Source organism: Apus apus, chromosome 22 (assembly GCF_020740795.1).
Source record: "Apus apus isolate bApuApu2 chromosome 22, bApuApu2.pri.cur, whole genome shotgun sequence".
Taxonomy (NCBI): domain Eukaryota; kingdom Metazoa; phylum Chordata; class Aves; order Apodiformes; family Apodidae; genus Apus; species Apus apus.
Genome location: NC_067303.1, coordinates 3,812,381 through 3,828,366, shown reverse-complemented (window position 1 = coordinate 3,828,366; position 15,986 = coordinate 3,812,381).

The window sequence follows — 15,986 nt, the reverse complement described above, 5'->3', positions numbered from 1 at the left end:
TCTCTCATTTGTCAATGTTGTTATTAGATGGAAATACTAAAATGCTGCAGGTCATGTGAACCAACCAGTGATGCAGTCAGATGCCTCGTAATATTCTAGTAAGATAATAATTGCATGAGTTTGCCACCCTTCAGAAATTAAACTCAATGTATATAGTCCCACAATGTTTGATTCATTCCACCTCTTCCTGGCTCTTTCTGATATTTTCTTTTAATATGATTTCCTGCTAAAAAAACAAAAATGGGGCTTGAACACCCCTCTCTACCTCTCCCCATTACCACGGTGAGGTTTCAACAGAGCAGCCAGTTGCAGTCAAATGAGTTGGACAATTAGCAGGCTCAGAGATGGCATTTTCAAAACTGCTTCATCAAGAAGTGGCAGAACAGAAGGCAGGAACTTCATTATTGTGCTGTGAGTCTGTGGCCAGAGGAACCACATGGGCTTCTGGTCACTGACCCTTCTCTCCCCCAAACCCAACTGCCCCAGTCTGGGGGTGCATGGCCAGGGCCTGTTCCAGCAACAGGACACACTATAATTAGCAACATCTTTAATTAGTCATTAACTACAGGTGCTTCAAGGGGGAAAGGTAACTTTCTGGCAAGTGAGGTTTGTTTATATCATCACCTTTGCATCATGTATAAGTGCTGCAGAACTTTGTATATGGGCTAAACACATTCTGGGTAACAAAAAGTCTTCCAAGAATTCCTCAGCTGGAAGAAAAATCCCTACGTAGAGAACTGGGCATTTTTTTTAGACCAGGAGTAGCATGATGGAAAACTGCACAGACTTAGAAACACACTGTGATTTCTTACCTACGGGGCACACAACTCTGGTATTTTTAATAATCACAGAATGGTTTGGGTGGGAAGGGACCTGAAAGATCATCTAGACCCAACCCCCTGCATGGGCAGGGACACCTCCCACCAGCCCAGGCTGCTCCAAGCCCCATCCAACCTGCCCTTCAACACTGCCAGGGATGGGGCAGCCACAGCTTCCCTGGGCCAGGGTCTCACCACCCTCACACTCCAGAATTTCCTCCTCATGTCTCACCTCAATCTCCCTCTTCCAGTTTTCATCCCTTCCCCCTTGTCCTCTCCCTCCCTGCCCTTGTCCCAAGCCCCTCCCCAGCTTTCCTGGAGCCCCTTCGGGCCCTGGAAGGTGCTCTAAGGTCTCCCTGGAGCCTTCTCTTCTCCAGGCTGAACCCCCCAACTCTCCCAGCCTGTCTCCAGAGCAGAGCTGCTCCAGCCCTCCCATCATCTCTGTGGCCTCCTCTGGACTCTCTCCAGGAGCTCCACGTCCTTCTGATGTTGGGGCCTCCAAAACACGAGCACTGGGGTTACCTATTTCATAAATATATTCTCTTCTTCTCAAAGCCAATGGCAGAAACAACCAGCACGATGTTATCCCCAGGCTCACCAAGGCAAAGGGAAGGGTTTCTCCTCTGCCAAAACCTGCTTTTCTTTTCTTTTCTTTTCACTTGGGGGTCACCAAGACTTGGCACTCAACAGCCTGCAGCCATCCTTGCAAATTCATTTGCCATTTGTTATCACCCAAGGAAAAAATCAAACCTAGACATCCAACAGGTCAAGAGTCAGAAGCTCGAATGGAGGAAAAAAAAAAACCAGGACAATGATGGGATGCAACATATCCTGCCAAACCCCCTCAAAGCTAAAGGGGGTGGTTTAGAATATTATCAACTTGTGCATCTTTCTCACATGATCCCAAAGCAGAGAAGTGTGTGTGTGTGCACCCTTGTGTGTCTGCTGCTCTGGGCATTTCTGCCCAGCTGAGATCAGTGCTTGAGCCTCCAAATAAGTACAAAAAAAGGAGAATTTTCCAGTTTGTATCCTCTGGCAAAGGCAATTTCCCTCCCAACACACATTAAATTCATTTAGCCTAGTGCATTTTTAATAGGCATTATTCATCTATTACCTTAATGAGCTTGTGGTGAAAGCATATTGCCTCCCAATTTTAACAAAAGCAGCCTAATATTGCTGCAGCTTTTTCCCCTTTTGCCTTCGAAGGCAGCAGGATGGAGGGGGGGGGGGGGAAGAGAAAAAGCTATAGAGCCAGATAAGGTTTTTATTCTGTGTCACAACACTACATTAAGAATAAAACCTTCCACTTAAACACTTAAATGAAAACATCGAGAAACTAATTTACCATTTGTAACCACATGATTTAAGTAGGAGCAGCTTTAATTTTCTTCCCATTTTCCTCATATTCAATGTGAGCCCACATTAGATTTCACTGGCTCAAATCACAACACTTAAAGCCACTTTCATTTTCTTTTTGATTAAATAATTGAAATTCCTGTCACTGCCTGCACTTTACTACCACACAAATTTTATGTGTAAAGATAAATACTCTTTCTTTCTCCCTTCCCTGCTTGTAGGGTTGGGTTTTTTTTGCCTTTTTTCTCTTTCTTTTTTTTCAGTTTAATCTTAAAAGCAGGCAAGGTTTCGTTTATTGATGGTTCCATAAAATGGATCAGTCCTCCATTCACCTATTTCGTGGAATTATACAGCTCCCATTAAGTGATTGTTTGGAGAAATTATGGAAAGCCATCTTCTCTAATTTAGCTGTCATCATTGGAAGGTTATTGCTATCCAATCCTAAAAGGACAGGAAGCCAAGTTACTCCTGTGCTGTTGTTCCCTCTCCCACACGCACATCCATTAATGCCTGAAGCCTTGATTTTTATTGAAGTATTTGTTTCAATTAGGGTAACAAGCTTTATTAATGCTCCCTAATAAGTTACTCTGACAGAGCTTCAGACACTTCCCAGTGCAGCTGGGTGAGGGGCCTGTAATGAGCACTGGGCTCCAAGGCAGCTCCAGCTCCAGGGACAAACACTTGCCAGACTCACCCACCTCCAGCATGTCCTGCAGGGCTGGAGCAAAGTCCCTGGGATGGTTCAGGTTGGAAGGGACCTTCAAGATTATCTAGATCCAACCCCCTGCATGGGCAGGGACACCTCCCACCAGCCCAGGTTGCTCAGAGCCCCATCCAACCTGCCCTTCAACACTGGGATGGGGATGGGGCAGCCACAGCTTCCCTGGGCAACCTGGGCCAGGCTCTCCCCACCCTCACACTCCAGAATTCCCTCCTCATGTCTCACCTCAATCTCCCCTCTCCCAGTTTTCATCCCTTCTCCCTTGTCCTCTCCCTCCCTGCCCTTGTCCCAAGCCCCTCCCCAGCTTTCCTGGAGCCCCTTCAGGCACTGGAAGGTGCTCTCAGGTCTCCCTGGAGCCTTCTCTTCTCCAGGCTGAACACCCCAACTCTCCCAGCCTGTCTCTAGAGCAGAGCTGCTCCAGCCCTCCCATCATCTCTGTGGCCTCCTCTGGACTCTCCAGGAGCTCCATACCCTTCTTGTGTTGGGGGCTCCAGAACTGGACACAGGGCTCCAGGTGGGAACTCAGGAGAGCCGAGTAAATGGGGGGAATCACCTCACTTCACCTGCTGCTCACACTTCTATTGATGCAGCCCAGGACACAGTTGGATTTAAACTCTGAGAGGGAATTAGGACCCTGTAAAACACCTCTAGTGGGTGCTGCCCACCAGGAGCACACTGAGGAGGCTGGTGGCAGCTTGCTGCCTTCATCCTGCTTGGGCCGTGAGGATGGGCAGCTGTCACATCCCATGGGGACAGCAGGATGGAGGTGCTTGAGCAAGGCAGCTTCATGAACCCTGGGCCTCACTACCATTCCTGGCTTTGACTTGGGAGCCACTTGGATCTGTAACCTCCTGAGGCTGGAGCTGTCTCTGACTAACAGGGGTTAGTTTTGCATATTCTGGTGTTTCCGTGCTTTAGTTCCTTCCATGTGAAGCAGGGATCATAAAAGCTTCTTGCTTTTTGATTGACTCTGCCTGCAAGACGTTCAGAGGAGCTGCCTCAGTCCTGGGTGCTGTGGGACCCTGATCCAGGGCCCCTTCTGACCCACCAGCAGTGGTAGATATTGTGGGTGCTCTCTACTTTACTTTTCAGCTTCAGCCTCACCATTTAACTCTTCTCCATGACTATTAACTGCAGGAGGCTCGACACAAAAAAACAAAGAGGTGTTGCCCAAAGACCTACAAAAGACATTTAAGTGAATTTAGAGACTCTGGAGCCCCATTATTTCTTTTATCTAAATTACAAGGGCTCATATGAAGCTTCACGTGTCCCACTTTGCAGGGAGGAGACAGAACTAGGTTGGATCCTGCTGGTTTAATCTGTGTTCCAAAGGTTTCCCTGATCAGGAGGTATTATTGCAGGGACATGGAGGATGCAGGAGAGGAGTGAAGATGCTGGCATCATGAGGGGCAGGAAATACAGACACAAATTGATAGAGAACCAGACTTCCACGAACAACCAGCTCCCATAAGAAACACACATTATGTTTCCCAGCCAGAACCATTTTGTCATCTCATTGCTGTGAGTTCTCTCCTAATCTGACACTTTGATTTTTGCTGGGTCATGCTTACAAAGTCTAGAGGCCCTTACAGGAGAAGCAGCCACCAAGAGGGGTCATGAGGTGCAGGAAGATTTCTTCTTTCCCTGCAGCAGCACAAATAAGGGCAACGTGTGTTGCCTCCAGAGTGAGCTTTTCACTCATGTGAAATAATACAGACCCTGGGCAGACATGGCCTGAAATGGCCAGGGGGAGTGTGGATGTACTTGTATCACCCAGCTGAGCACAACATGAGCTCTCAGAGCCACCAACACCACCAAGAACAAGGGGGTGTCTCTGCAGTGGTTATAAATGAAGGGAGGAATTAGAGCAGGAGTCTAAATCAAGCCAGGCTATAAGACTGGCAAGATTAGGGTAATAATACTGCCCAGCAAGTGATATTCCAGCCATGCTAATGACTTTGTATGAATCACAGAATCTTAGGGGTTGGAAGGGACCTCTGGAGATCATCTAGTCCAACCCCCCTGCCAGACCAGGATCCCCTAGAGCAGATCCCACAGGAACACGTCCAGGGTTGGAATCTCTCCAGGGATGGAGACTCCACAGCCTCCCTGGGCAGCCTGTCCCAGGGCTCTGTCACCCTCAGAGTCAACAAGTATTTTCTCATATCCAGGTCCAACCTCCTGTGCTCCAGTTTGTGCCCATTGCCCCTCTCATGCAGCAGGCCTGGCAGCCGGCTGAAGAGCTCCTTGTCCATCTCCCAAACACACCCTGAACTTCCCACCTGGAAAGGGACAGCTCTTCCAGCCTGGCTGGCTGATTTCCTCTCAGACTCTTGTTCCCATAATCACCACGATTTTGAGATGCTCTGGATCAGCAATGCCACCATCACCAGAAGTGTCATTCCTCAGCACACAGCAGCCCCCTCCTATCTTCTTAGGAGGAGAAGTCAGGATATTTTTCCAATCCCCACAGAATAGCAACATCCTGCTGCCAGCCACCAAAGCAGAGATGGTTTTGAATTGTGTAGAGTTCTTCAAAACAAGCTTTGTGAGCTCCAAAAGGTATCCAGCTTTTCTACCTGCTGAGCTAGTGGAAGTTACTGCCTTTCCCTACCAAGCTTGTCTCACCCACCATCAGGAAACATGGTGAAGGAGATGTTCAGTTTCACATAACCCATCAGCTCTTTCCCCAGGGTTTAGAAGCCTTCTTGACACTCTTGAACATGCATTTGCTAATGGGAAACCAACAACAAAACCCAAACCACACACACCAAACTGCCAGAGGAAAACTGGCCACCAGCATTTGCCAGCAAGTCGGGTCCAGACGTTGAGGACCTTTCTGTGGAGAAGACAATGCAGAGGCTCAGCCCCAGCTTTTCATCCTGAAAGGAGGTCCAAGAACCAGAAGAAAAACCATCTTTGTGATCACCCCTCCCTTTTCCCTCTAACTCTTCACCCCAGAGGACATTGTTAACATGCAACAACTGGGCATGTCCAAATCAATTAGGGAACTCATAATTAAGCAGATGCTGCTATTGTGGAGAAGATGCAGTGAAAGTAAAGGGTATAGGAAGGCCCTCAGCACAGCCTGGGCTAAGCAGATATGATGCTAATTGAATTCTTGCTGGCAATTTTTCACCCCTAAATGCACAAGAAAGAGAGGGATCTTAGAGTCTCATCTGTGCAGCTTGTGAACAGGAAAAGGTTTTCAAGCCCAGTAAATGAGCAGCATAATCCACAGGGCTGGGAGCAGGGGAGGTTTCTTCAAAAAAAAGCAGCACTCCAGACCCTGATATGTTGGATATGGGTTGTGCCCTGTTCCCACAACACCAGCAGTGATCAGGGAGCTGGTTATTTTGCTTAAGTTTAAGGAAAATGAGCTTTTTCTTGCAGTTTTTCCTTGTCCAGAGGCTGGAGATGCCACACGAGGCACCCAGAGGGCTTTTCATGGTGCTGTCAGCACTCCAGCCTGCCACTCACACCTGGACAATTTTGGAGCTTTAAGGAGGCTCTGACAGCACAAAAACTTCAAGTATTGAACAGAAGAAAGACTTCATTGCACCCTGGCCACCTGCCTTAAAAACTATTCCTCTCTATGCCCCTTTGCTGCTAAACCCACACCAAGAAACCTCCCACTCAAAACTTGCCAGTTCTCTCCCCTTTATCACTCTGGCAGGAAAAGGAAAACTCAGCTCCAAGCCCTCAGGTATCCCTGTGGCAGCTTCTGACCACCAGGAGGATGGAAGTACCTGCTGGGGTGCTCCAGAACCCCTGGTGTTCCCTGTCAGAGCTCAACCTCCCCTGAGCCCAGAGAAGAACAACAAGACCTTGCCCTGGAGCTTTAGATGCCAATTTGCAAATCAACCCTGGCTGAACCAAAGGTGAGAACTCACATGGGCTGAAACCCACATTTCAGGGTTAAACCTTCTGGGTATTAATTTATTATTATTATTTTTTGCTAAGAGCCTTGCTTTTTATTACTACTGGCACAAAAGAAGTGATTTGTCACCTCATAGTTATCAATGAGTAATTAAGTCTCTTCTAGTAACCCCCGTGCCAGGGAGGCCATTTCAATTAAAATATTTTCCATTGGATTTTGTTAGCTGCTAAATGAAGAAGGGGAGAAATAGGCTAATTACAGCTATCCTAATCAAGCTCCTAGAATAACTCATAATTATACCCATATTTATCACCTTTGTGCTGGACACTTTAACCCCTTCTGGTTGGTACTTAGCATGTCTGCATCAGGGGCTGTAAACTTAGCATCTTCTCTCCTCTGGTCCTGCTGGAGTTTTGATTGAAAGTGTGGAAACAAACTCTCCTGTTTGTGAAAGTATCATTGGGGTATCATCTGTGAGGCTTTCTTATTAGCAGAGAGCTGGGCTGGTCTTCAGCACCCTAGGTGAGTCTATCTGTACTTCATTAAAGAGAGACAGCAGCATGACTGCTCAAACCTGGCCTTTTTGGAGCAGAGAGAAGAGGCAGATTTTGATCTCAGCTCAACACCAGGGCCTCTGGCTGACCTGCTCTCATAGCCTCTCAAGTGACTGCTTGCATTTAGGGGTGAAAAAATAACCATGGAGTGGGTTGGGTTGGAAGGGACTTTCAAGATCATCTAGATCCAACCCCCTGCATGGGCAGGGACACCTCCCACCAGCCCAGGCTGCTCCAAGCCCCATCCAACCTGCCCTTCAACACCCCCAGGGATGGGGCAGCCACAGCTTCCCTGGGCAACCTGGGCCAGGCTCTCACCACCCTCACACTCCAGAATTTCCTCCTCATGTCTCACCTCAATCTCCCCTCCTCCAGTTTTCATCCCTTCCCCCTTGTCCTCTCTCTACAAGCCCTTACAGCAGGAGGACAAATCTCCTCGTGCCTCAGTTTCCCCACCCACGGGAAGCAGATGGGTCAGCCTCAGGGGGTTAAGGCATCACCCACACATCATCCTTCCTTCACCTCACTTTGCCCTGTCCCCACAACCCTCTGGTTATCTGCAACAAGGAGGAGCCCACACGGCACCCACAGCCAGGTCCTGCCCTGCCAGGGGAGCCCCAAAACACACAACCTGCCCAGAGGAGAGAGCAAACCCAGTGCTTACAGCTACTCTGGGATGCTCCAGGCTCTGGGCAGCAGCCAGCAGGTCTCTCCTTGCTTCCCAATGTGCACAGCAAACATTTCCCTTCATCCTGGAGTTGGGAGCATCCAGGATGACCCAGGAAAGGTGGGCACACCCCCAGTAACCCCCCACCCTCATTCCTAGCCTCAGAGGGTGGCTGAGCTGCATACTTGGACATGGGCACACAGAGCAGGGCTGGTTCCAGCTTCCCCAACTTCTGCCCTGCCCTCCTCTCTTGCCTTAAAGCACCATCAGGCTGCAGAGAGCAGAGCTCAGGCTCTGTTCTGTGTCTGCCTGCAGCTCCCTGGAGCTGGAAACACATCAGTTCAGCCTTTTTTTTCCCCTGTAACAAGGAGGCAGCACAAAGAAAATACATCCATCACATCCACACCCTGATCCAGAATAATACTGGGGGGGAAAAGCTAGATCCAAATACCCTAGGTATGCTGGGGAGAGGCTGAAATGCAGACAGAAGGAGCTGAGAACCAGAAGCTCTGCAGGCTGGTATTTCCTCAATTCAAACCCTGCTGACTGCAAGGGAGAAAAATCTCTTGGCTGCTGGTTCCTGAAATACTCACAAACTGGAGGAGCTGCTGGGATTTTGGGGAGGAAAAGGGCAGGTGCCTGGAGAGCCACAGAAACCCCCTTCCCTGGTGCCTGAACCTGCCCTTCAGCCAGAAACCTGAGGGCTCAAGGGGTGCTGGGGTGCAAAACTGCAGAGTAGGGGTTTGGGGGGGCTAAAATGTGGGTATTTCTCATGCCCAGAGAGTTTGTGGTTACAGGAATGATCCTCAAAACACTGCAGGTCCTCAAAAGGAAAACCTGCCCTTCCCCAGCTGAAGGATGCTAGATTAGAAAACACCAAGGCTCTCTTGCCTCCCCAAAACACCCAACAAGGTGGGCTTGGATTTCTGAAGCCTTTATTCCAACCCTTTTCTTTCTCCTCTCCACGAGTAGCTTTTCCTCCCCAGGTGGCTGGATCATTTCTGGGGCTTTTCTGCCTGATGTGAAGGGCCTGGGTCCACTTTGCAGGATTTGGGGCAATAAATATTAATAATAATTAAATAATAAATAAAAAAAAAGAATATGGGGGGTGGCTGCCTGCAAAACCACTCAGCTCACAGGCACAAAAAGCTTGTGTCTTTCTGGAGGGATAAACCCTCCTCTGATAGGCTTTGGGAGCTAAAACAGAAGGAGTTTGTCTGTGCACTGCAAAATCAAAGTTCCTCTGCCTGTCTCACCTGAAAAAACAGAGTTTCCATGGTCTGTATGCAGAGTGAGATAGTAAATGTGTTGGGATAACAAATTATGGCCTTCTAACAAATGCACACTCACCTCAGTTAAACTGAGGGCTGGGGAGGGGTCAGTCTTTTGAGGACAAAGTTCTAGACAAGCCCCACAGAGACCTGAGCAGAAAGCAATCAGTGGCACAATGTTGATCAGCTGAGGAAGCTTCTTGTAAGACACACCAAAAAGGGAAAGGCAAAAAAAAAGTGGGGTGTCATCCTGGGCACTGAACAACACTGCCTGTGTGGAAATATTCAGAGGAAGGAGAGAAGAAAAGTGTTAAATCATGTCATTTTGCTGTTCTGAGATAAAAGGCACCCAGCACTGCCCAGGTTTATGAGGCCATTCAGGGCTGATTTATCACTTGAGACCACAGAGACAAAAAATCAAGCCATTACAACCTTTTAAAAAGCTTTCTTGCACCAAACTAAAAATATCCATGGCTGACAGATGCAAGCTGTCAATAAGGAATTCAAGAACTCAGTATGAAGAGTGGAAGGAGTGGAAAGTCTTGATAAACATCTCAAATTGGGTCTTACTCGGTGGGAAACAAGTAGTTTATAGTGGTAATTGTAAAGGGCATTTTACACTGAATCAATTAAATGAAAATCTTTTAAACCCTTTTTAAAAAGAGACCTTTTTAAGTTAACAGGTGATTTTAATTGGAACCATGGGACTTGCATCCCAGGAGGTGGGTTGGGGTTTTTTTGTTGAGGGGTTTTTTTGGAAGCATTCAATAGAGGGGAAGATCAATACACTTCCATCAGCATCTGAACTCCTAGAGCCTTGCAAGTTGGATAGTGAAACTAAGCAAGAATTGCAGCTTGCTTTGCTTTTTCCTGGCTTTTTCTAGCAATTAAATCTGTCTCCATCATCACTCCTTAACTGTAAAGGGTGCAGGAGAATTTATCCAGACTGAGTTATCTTCTTTTTTAGCCAGAATCTTCTGCCATAACCTACCATAAAACAACATCTCTTTTTAGAGATCATTTCCCTTTAGGGAAGATGCCAAACATGCCAGCTGACACAACCAAAAGCAGTAGTTGCTCCTGAGCAGCATTTTACTTTTCAATCCCTTTTTCTTCACCATCAGAAAGGATGCTCTGCAGCTCTGGTGGCAGCAGGCAGTGCCTGGGAGCCCCAGGGACTAATGGCAGGAGCAAAAAACCTGCCCTCAAAAGCAAAATACACCTTCAGCAACTGCTTCTTAGAGCTGGTGAATTCCTTTGCTCTGTGTTTCATCACTGTCTGCCCTGCTGAGCTGCAAGGTGGGATCCAGAAACACCAGCTACCCACCTAGGAGGAGGGTTGGGAAAAGCAGGGGAAGGACTAACACAGCTCCTTGGGTAAAGACTTGGAACTGGTTCCCTCTGTGGAGCCCCAGGGACTGACATGGACTAGATGAACCTGTGGATCCTTTCTTGCAAAGACAGTTCAGCCTTTTGAGCTTCATCTCCTGAAAGCCAGAGGGCAATGGCCAGTGCATCTCACCCAGACTGGGACAAGTGAGATACAGGGGCAGGCAAGGAGCTCCTGCAGGGCTGGGGGAAGGTTTGCAGCCCCTCAGGGAAGGGAAAACGTGGGTGGCAGGAAAGGCAGGGGATTCAACACAACCTGCCTCTGGGTTCTGCACAACCAGTTCAGTGGAAACTCACCCCTCCGACAAAAACAACCCCCTCTCTGGTGGAGTTCCCTTTTGCCAGCTGCAGCCCATGAATTTGTGTCCATTCGAGCTCCAACAGAGGACCCAGAACCAGAGCTGGAGGCTGCCTGCTGGAGAAAAGCAACACAGCACCCAGGGAGAAAGTTCCTCTTGTTGCTGGGGGAAGGAGCTGGCAGAGAAAACTCTGGTCCTGACATGATTTGTACTGGCCAGGAAGGCACTCCAGGCAGGGGGAGAAACATGGGCTTGCCTCCCAGAAGAAAAATGTCCAAAGGGAGCTGAGAAGTTCCTCAGGGGGGTGAATACACAGAGGGAGAGAGCAAGGGCAGCCTGGCTGGCCCAGCAGAGCTGGCCACCTTCATGCAGCCAGTGTCAGCAGCTCCTGGGGTCTTTGCAAGAGATGGTGCCTTCCCAAAAGCAACCCTGGAGTTACATCCTGATCTTACCTCACACAAATGAAAACCTGCCAGGCTCTAAAATAAGTCTTTAGGCCTCCTGGGTGTGGAAGTAAAAAAAAAAAAAGCCCTGGAGAAATGGCCTGGCTGAATGGCAGGAGGAGTTCAGAGGAGGCAGAGCACTGGGACAGGGCAGCCCAGCACCTTCCCTGTGCTTCCAAATGAGCAGAGACCAACCAGGCTGAAGACACCCAGCATTGCACCTGATGGTTTGCTTAGCAGCAGAGCTTGGGTCACAGGAAACATGCCCCCCTCCCCACCCCTTCCCCCCAAATTGTGACACCAGCACATTCCTCCTGCCTGCTCATCCCTGTGGAGCCAAAGCCTCTTTGCACAGAATGACAGGATTCTTGGGAAAAGCCCTCTGAGATCATCCAGCCCAGCCTATGACCTGACACCACCACATCTCCAGACCAGGGCACCAAGTGCCACCTCCAGCCTTTCCTTGAACACCTCCAGGGATGGTGCCTCCACCACTTCCCTGGGCAGTCCATTCCCATGTCTGATCACCCTTTCCATGGGGAATTGCTTCCTAATACCCAACCTAAACCTCCCCTGGGGCAACTTCAGACCAGTCCCTCTTGTCCTGTCACCGGTTGCCTGGAGAAGAACCCAACCCCACCTGACTCCAACCTCCCTTCAGGTGGTCAGAGAGAAGGAGAAGGTCCCAGGAGCTGCCAGGCTTCAGAAACAGCTTTAGCAGGCAGCAAAACACCCCAAACAACTGCCAGGGATGGCTTTGTAGCCTCCCCTGACCCTGCAGAGACTTTCCTGCCCTTGCACACACAGCATTCCCAAGCTGCTGGCTGCCTGAGCAGCTCCAGGAAGCCAACCAATGCCTTTCACATCCCAGCGGGGAAACTGAGGCACAGCAAACGACTGCAGGGAGGGGGGGAAGGCAGCAACCCAGCCTGCACATCCCACCCTTCCTCCACGGAATTGCTGTGCCTCTGCAGTGCACTAAGTGATTAGTCTGTGGCTTCTCTGAGTGTAAAGTTATGGAGTGGGAGATCCAATCCCAGGCACAACTCGGGCTCTGCTACAGCCCTATTTGAAAGGGTAAGTGTTCTGCATTTATTTTTTTCATGCCTGCAACAATCTAGACAAATAGGCTTTTAAATTAAGCAGTGATTTGGAATATAAGTGAGTGCATTTAAGCTGCTAAGAGATGGAAAGATCCTAATGGCTGAAATATTTGTCATATCACAAATAAACTGGCTGTATCGGGAGCTACTAATATAACTAATTTTTACCAAATCCTTCACTGCTCTGTGATAGAAAATGAGGTCAGCACAGGTTGAGGCAACATAAAATGAGCAGCTGCCAGAAGGCAGCACAGAATACTGATAAAGAACTCTGCAGAAACTGCATCTCCTGCCCACAGGAAAAAGGAAATCAGTTTGTTCAAATTAAGATGCAGCTTTTCCAGAACAGCCAGGGTTTTAATGAAAAGGTGCCAATGAATACAGGCTGTCAATGGAGCTGGAATACAAATGCATGCTGAGATATTTCCTCAAAACCTCCTGATCCCCCCTAGATCTGGATTCATCCAGTTTTGCCACATTTTATTTGTCAGGTCTGTGTGAGTTTTGAGAGGCACTTGGGTGGCAGAGAGAGCAGGAACCTGCCCCAGGGCAGCTGCTGAGAGTCCCTGGGATTTCTCCAGTTTCTTGGACTCCTGCAGGGATTTCCAGTTACAGGACTTAAACCCTGGCTTAATCTGCCCCTCACAAGGAGGAAAAGGGACATGAAGGGCAATTCACAGGACTTGGCCCACTCAAATAGCAAAAAAACCAAGCCCAAAGCCCACAGAGATAGTGCCAGGAGCAGCTCTTGCACCTCTAGGGGTTCACGAACCACAGGAACCAAGAGCAGCCCCCCCTAAATCACCCTGTTTCTGCCATGCCCCCTGCAACCCTGCTTACAAGGTGCTCAAAGCTGCCACATCGAGGGTAACACACCCAGGGAGGAGAAGCAAGAGCTCAGAGTCAGTCATGCAGGAAGTTTTTTAGGCTGCCTCAACCATTTGGGCCCAAGAGGGGTGCAGCCATACCCTGGTTATGTGAGGAAAACAACACGATTCTCCTCATTCTCAGAAGAAAAAAAACCCAAACAAACTAATCAAGAGCACTTTGGAAAGGGAATTCCTTCACTCCTTTACAGACATGAACATCCCACCTTGGAATAAGGAGAGGATTTGGGTTGTAATCATTGGCCCTTTTCATCCCCAAAGCCCAAATGAGTGGAAAAAAAAAAGAGAAGGCAAGTAACTCCCCTGGTGAAATGAGGCATGGGGAAACTGAGGCACAAAATGTCTTCCAGAAGGGAAGAGCCTGAGTATCTTTCTCACCCAGACAGGACTTGAGGGGAGGTTTTAGCTCTTCCAGCTTCCCTTTCAGCAAACTGGGAGTGATTCCAGCGTGGCAAAACCAGGTCAGAGAGGGCTCCAGGGTGTCCAGTGATTATTTGGGATGATTTGGGGTGACAGGCTCACTCACACAGAATCCCATCTTCCTGGGCTGGGTGAGAGGCTGGTGTCACAGTGAGCTGCTCCCCCAGGATCAATCCAGAGAGCCCTGGCAGGGGAACAGCCACCACTTGAGAGCCCCAGACATTTTAAGAAGAAGATGAGGATGGATTAGCCATAAAACTTAAAGCTGGCTGCATTTCCTAAATGGAATGGGAGAAGGGTTCATATTTGATAACCATTAAATGGTTTAATGAAATAATTATAACCCAGACTCCTGAGCTTGGCCACAATCAATAACTATGAGCTCCAAGCAACAGCATGATCCAAGTTCTGCCATTTTCACAGTGCTCCCCAGCAGGCAGAGTGTGCGACTATAAATGCAATTGACAGTAAAGTTGCATTAAAACATTCCCATCAAGGGCAATAATAGATTAAAGGCTACTGAGGCCCTGCAGTTGGCTGGTCAATATGCTTTATTTCCTGCATCACCCCCAATTTTGCCACCCTGCCTCAGACTATTAGTGGGAGTCGATTTGCTGTCAATGAGCAGCCCTGGCAAAAGATGCATTAATGCAGGCTCACAAAAGCAGTGTGCATGGCATTATCACTTCACTCCCTTTCAAATTACAGCCTAAAGCTGTCTCCAGGCAGCTTGTGAGAGGTTTACACTATGTGCAGTTTTTGTTGGGATCGGGCTAAATATTTCATGTCTAAAGATGTCAGCAGAGATTTGATGCTGGAAAGAAAATACTGCCTGGTGGGAAATCATTCGTAGAAGGGTTTGGGTTGGAAGGGACCTGAAAGATCACCTAGATCCAACCCCCTGCATGGGCAGGGACACCTCCCACCAGCCCAGGCTGCTCCAAGCCCCATCCAACCTGCCCTTCAACACTGCCAGGGATGGGGCAGCCACAGCTTCCCTGGGCAACCTGGGCCAGGCTCTCACCACCCTCACACTCCAGAATTCCCTCCTCATGTCTCACCTCAATCTCCCCTCTTCCAGTTTTCATCCATTCCCTCACATTGGTGGAAAATCAACCGAAAAGGGATTATGAGGATGATGTAGGATAGTTGAAGAAGACTTGAGGGGAGGAGGGCTGAGCAGAGGACTCCTGGGTACCCATGTGTCTGGTACTAATAAATCCAATGATGGGGCAGAGAAAGCTGGGGAGGGACTTTGAACAAGGGTTTGTAGTGACAGGACAAGGGGGAATGGATGAAAACTGGAAGAGGGAGATTGAGGTGAGACATGAGGAGGAAATTCTGCCCAAAACTGGACACAATACTCCAGGTGTGACCTCACCAGTGCTGAGTCCAGGGCCCCTTTCCTTGAGCTGTATTTAATATTTTCTTGTTGTGCTCTCATGGTACTTGCAAGGAGACCCTCCTCAACAGAACAAATTTCAGCCTCTTCTAGTGAAATATCAAGTAAAAACCCTCCCTTGAGCCTATTTACAACCCTCCCTCCAACCCATTTTTCATCCTTTCCTCTAAGACAGGCAACACTGGTCACTGATAGATCCGTTCAGCTGGACTTTACTCCACTGACTTGGAAGAGTTGGGAAGAAGCTGCCCCCGACCACCAGCATTTCAGACCCTCCCTGCATCCAGTATGGAATCATGCAGGAGAGCTGTTCCCTCAGCACCTCCATACCAAGCAGAGAGCCTTGGAAAAGGTCCTCTGCTCACCACTGAGGCTCCAGGGGGAAGTTGCAATGCTAAATTCAAACCAAATTATCAAGGTCCCTTCCAACCCAAACCATTCTGTGATTCCTTTACCATGTTACTTACCAGATCATTGCAACCTCCTGAGACTTTCCAGAGATGAGATCCCAGCAGCTCCTGAGGCCCCTGAAATAAATTAATAAACTTTGCCAAGTCCAGGAAGGCAGTAACTGAAGTTTCTTGCCCTTATAACCAGGGCAGCAGAACAGAGAAACAAGACCCAGGTGCTTGTCCTTGGCATTAGCCAAACCAGGGAGGGCTGGGGAGGATTCCAACCTATTACCCCACCTGAGCCTGATCAAGAAATCCTTGTAACAGAAAAAGAAAAATCTTTTAAGTTGTTCAACACAGGAAAAAAAATGACTTCAAGTTTTT